At 56.8% G+C, this 5068-nt stretch overlaps 1 protein-coding gene across 1 annotated transcript in view; it reads left to right on the plus strand.

The window, feature by feature from the left end:
• LOC127751448 (tryptophan 5-hydroxylase 1-like) overlaps window positions 1-5068 on the plus strand; it is a 20420-nt gene that overhangs the window by 10544 nt on the left and 4808 nt on the right. The gene's annotated exons all lie outside the window — the stretch shown is intronic.

Consider the following 5068-nt stretch of genomic DNA (forward strand, 5'->3'; position numbering starts at 1 on the left):
GAGGGCGGGAGGGGGGTCTTTAAAAGTTGCTGCACTTACGCCCTTGCGAGACGAGGAGCGGGAGCAGAACCGTTTACCGTTCTCACCTCAACTCGCCCGGAGGAGAGTTTGGGGAAGGGGGGAGGGGGGGGGCGTCGGGAGCCAGCGCAAGCGAGTCACCAGCGAGGCAGCAGGCAGGGTCACCGTCAGGAACAATTGCACGTGGCACCTCCCTTAATGAGCCGGGCACCACATGTAGTTGCGAGTCCTGCTCCCCGTAAGCCGTGTGCACCGCCGGGTTGCAGTGATACGCTCTGCAGGCGCGCGGGAGGATTGCCTGCCGACCGGGAGCGAGCACGGCGTCGACCGCGCCCGCCTCCGGCCCCCGCCCACCGCCGCGCCGCGCCTCCCCAACTTTGTCGCAATAGCGCCTTGTTGGACAGTTAGCAGTGCATCGACATACATATTCGAGAGCTCCAATGATGACTCTGTGATTTCAGTTTTGCGCAACACGCAGGTGTGAAAAACCCCAAAGAAGGCCGCTGCCGTCCGCATCCACCCAATCCCAAGCATACCCAGTTTGTCAAGGGCGGTAGATTTGCACCACACATACCGACTGCTAGCTGGGGGATGGGGGGGGGGGCGCCTCTGGTGGGTGTTTGTAGACAAGTGGGAGTGGCCGACGGGGCGGCAGTCGAGGCGCTCATTAAGTTGACACCCTCGCAGCAGTGCTGCCCCGCTGCCCACGCCCCCTCCCCACGCCTCCCCCCCTCCCCTCCTCTTCTTTTAGCCTGCCTCACCGCATTCTCAATTTCACTCACTCGGAGTGGATCGTAAATTCAATGAACTCTTCCCAATGCGACCCTGCTCGGCCGGAGCACTGAAGACCGAGCCGAGCCGTCGGCCGACCGTCGGCCGTGCCACCACCACCGCCGCCGAGGCCACCACTTCTCGACGCATTTAACGCGCATCCCCCCCCCCAAACTCACAAAACAGTTGTACTGCTGACAGTTGCCCTGAATGCGTGTGTGTTTCTGTGTCCAATGGCGGATTCCGTTCGACACACCGGCGTGCAGCGAGCGATCGGGTCCGAAGTCGGCGTCGGCGGGGCGGTGCGGAAGGCCGAGGCCGCGGCCGAAGTCCGGTGACGCCAGAGACGCCACGGATCTGGCGAGTCGGAGGGGGTGGGGGTGGGGTGGTGGTGGTTGGAGCGGGGAGCGGTATTCACTGACCGGCGGACAAAGGACTTCACGGCCGGTTGGGTGCGCGCTCTCTCTCTATCTCTCTCTCTCTCGCTCTCTCTCTCTCTCTAGCCCGCCCCGCCTCCTCCCCTCCCCCGGGGACGCGTTATGCGACGATGTGGCCCCAACAGAACAAGGGTGTATTACAAGTAAGTGACTCTGCACAACTTGTCGTCAAGGACCAGCTCGTTCAGCACGCACCGCGCTCTTCGTCCTTACAGCACTGCTGACGTAAACCGGGAGAAAACGAGAACGGCACTTACTTTGTTGAACCCCCCCCCCCCCCCCAATGAAAAGCCTGCAATCCATAAACAACAACTTCATCAGCAAGAACAACATGTGAGTTGCCCAGATGGTCCAGGCAGCTGGGTAGGGTTGCCGAGGCGGTCCAGACGGTAGGGTTGCACTGGGTTGGGCTGTCAGGATGGCACAGGCCACTGGGTAGGGTTGCCTAGCTGGCCCGGGCCACTGGGTAGAATTGCCCAGGCGGCCTAAGTGACTGAGTGGGTTTGCCCAGGCGGTCCAGGAGACTGGGTAGGGTTGCCGGGATGGCCAAGGCAACCAGGTAAGGTTGCCCAGGGGGTCCAGGTGACTAGGTAGGTCGGGTTGCCTAGGGGGCCCAGGAGTCCGGGGTGTTCTTAACTTCAGACCAACTGCTTAATTTTTCAGAATTTTTCTTTTGTAACATATGTAAAAGAAAAGCATTTGTCTTATCAGTAAGCTTACAACTGGATGAAACACTTCTCATGTGCCAACGGACGTACTTGTCGCCTCGACTTTGCATCCGGAAGCAGAGGATCTGAAATCTCCACGATCTGTTTTAAACGTCTTTCACGGGGGAAAGGAGAGTGGGGAAAACTTTGGTAATTAGACGAACGACGGTGCGGCTCTCTGCGCGTTTAGGCCTTGCCGGTTTTAATTACTATCGTCCAGGTGACCAGATGGTCGGTTCCAGGCTATTTGTCCCAACCCAATTTGTAGATTTAATAAAACATCAACAAAAATAAAGTGGGGGGCCTCTACCCATTCTGAAGCACCCAAGGACCAGCCTACTTGAATCCGCACTAGATGTGGGTAGCACTCGAGGGTGCAAGAACTCCGGGAATCATGTGTACACTTGCCTGGGAATCATCACGATAAAATTTGATCGAAATCAACAGAAATCGCTTTAACTAAGCGGGAAACTAACGGAACTGGTACAAATTCGTCGAAATAAGCGTTTTCTACAACTAGAAAACCTAAGGAATATATATAAGCGGGAGGGAATCACCGGGAATCACTGAGAATCAAGTATTTCGGGAATCATGTGTACACTTCTAAAGGGAGTTAGTTATTGCCCCCTCGGTAGCACTGTAGTCACTTCACCAAGGTGGTGCTGTGCTAGTGGGGAAAGAGCGACGAGGGGAGGGGGAACTTTGTCTTCCGGTAGAGACAGTCTGAGGGACTGGGACTGTCTAAAAATCCACAAATTATTGTATTCAAGGCTCCGGCCAGCAACGGTCTTAAATTTTCAAAATACGTAAATAGCCCCTTTCCCAAAATACATATGTTGTCATGCTTTTGGGCGCAACACTCGTCCCCCCTCCCTACTCCCTTGCCCCTTACCCCGCTCTCGTAGGCGTGGGTGGGAGCTGGCGGCCGCGTGCGTTGTCAGACACATGACTCGTGAGCAGACGGATGGAAGGCTAAAGGCTACCGTCTGGACTGTTCGGAATTGCAGACTCCCCCCCTTTCCCTTCCCTTCTCTGCCTAGCCCGATTGGTCGCGCATTACTGCAAGTGACGGCCTCTGAGCAGCGTAACTCGTCGGGTTTTACTTCTATCCAAGAAGTTTTCTTTTCAGCCGGTCGGTAGGGGGTTTAGTTTTTGAGCGGCTGAAGAAGGTCGATTTTGATTTTATGCCATTATCTTAAGTCGAAGTCCCTGTAACTGTTCGCAACTAAGTACCTGTCTCCAAAACGGACTCCTGGTGATTGGAGATGTCCCGTCGTTGTTTATAATAGGGATACGGGGATACGCCACTCGGTACCCGTCCCCTCCGTGAGGTCACGGCCCGACCAATGGGGAGGCGGACGCCGAGCCGAGGCGTCCAATGGGGTGCGCGCCCGCCGCCCCGCCGGAGAGCCGGGCCCGTCCCTGCGTCCAGGTCAAGGGGGGGCTGCCGAGAGTCAGTCTCCCTCCGACGGCGCGCCCCCGCAGTCGCCCCACTGCCCTGGTCCCGGAGGTGAAGGAGCAGTCCCCTGCTCTGGACCGCTTCAGTTCGCCCGAGGAAAGGTCCAGGAGGAGCCCCCCGGGCCCGGGTCTGACGCAAACGTGAGTACCAGACGACAGCACCGCGATCACAAACGGCGGCCTCCCAAACGCGTCACTTTTCCGCAACCACAAAAACGAAATTTTTCTCGCCTGCTCATAATTTTGAATGGGCCAGACTTATCTGACCCGATATCCATTTATTCCACTCATTACGGCCTCCGCTCCAGCCACGCCAACACAGTCCCTCACCGCCCCGCCCCGCCCCGCCCCGCCCCGCCCCGCCGTCCGCTCCAGTTCCAGCGCCTCCCGCTGACTTAATTCTCCTTCAATCTCTCGGTGGCGGCGTGCAGCAGGAGGCGGTGAAGTTGCGGTGGAGATGGGCGGCGTGTGAGTCCACATACTCTACTATCGCGCGCGCCCCCGACACCAGCCTGTTTTATTTCCGGGCTGATAGGTGAAAAAATCAACTCGCCACGCCAGCGAGCGAATCATGACAATGAGTTCACACGAACTTTCCTTGTAGAAGAACATGCAGGATGAACCGCATTCCTAAGACACTTTTTAGTTATTGACTGTACCGCACGCAGGGGTCTGGCCGCGTTGCCTCCTAGTCGCTGGGGACCATAACGCGCTGCGACGTGGTTAGTGATGGTAGGCAAACCCACTAGCACGGCTGTATGCGAAACAAAGTCATCTCAAAGAGTTCCCGGGTCCGCCATTTGTCGTTGCAAACTTACCCAGAGGTCAGCCTGCGCAAGCTCTCTTAGCGCCTGGTAGGTAGGCAACATCTTACCTGCAGTGCGCGTGTGTCTTGCGGGGTGGCCTACCCCGAGTCTCGCAGGCGCCGAGCTCCCGTGACTTACCGAATGAATCTGAGGAAAACTGTGATCCGAGATCGGTCTACTTTCTAGAGGCTTCTCTCGGAGTCGGGTGACAACTAAGACTTTCGGTATTTCACTGTATACAGTTTATTACTCACATATCGTCGGAGCTCTGTGATACATCCTCAGGCTGGGGCGGTGTAACACCTACTGACACATTACCGCTCCTTCCTTTTGTTAGCGTATTCAGAGAACAAGGTGAGAGGTACGTCACCGAGACAATGACCTTGTAATTCATGTACATGCAAGCACCTCATTAACCACACCATCACTTAGTCGTACAGTACAGTACCTGCAAGACACCGAAAAGGTACGTACGACCAGGATCATAAAACGATCGTGATCGTACCGTCTGGACGGTCGCTTACCACGAGCATCGTTCCGGAGGAAACGTGCACCTTTTTAACGTCCTATTTCAGGCCTTTCTCCCTCGACTGCGCGCGAGGCCCGGCCGGTAGCCGGCCTCCCTCTACGGTGAAGCGCGCGCAGAGCGAGGGTCCGGGCAGCAGCCAGGGTGCCGCCGGTATGAGCGGCTCGGGAAAGGGCCTGCTGGGCCTGTGGCTGTACCGCCAGGGCGGCGAGGACTGGGCGCTTCGCGACCGGCCGCCGGGCAAGGTGAGTCAGCTGTGCGAACCGTGAGGGGGCACGATAAGTTCGAGTATATACGCCTATTTATCCGTTTTGATTTATTTTTCTTGATTTATTTTTTATTTCT

The sequence above is a fragment of the Frankliniella occidentalis genome, unplaced genomic scaffold, assembly GCF_000697945.3.
Source record: "Frankliniella occidentalis isolate FOCC.00 unplaced genomic scaffold, Focc_3.1 Scaffold495, whole genome shotgun sequence".
Classification (NCBI taxonomy): domain Eukaryota; kingdom Metazoa; phylum Arthropoda; class Insecta; order Thysanoptera; family Thripidae; genus Frankliniella; species Frankliniella occidentalis.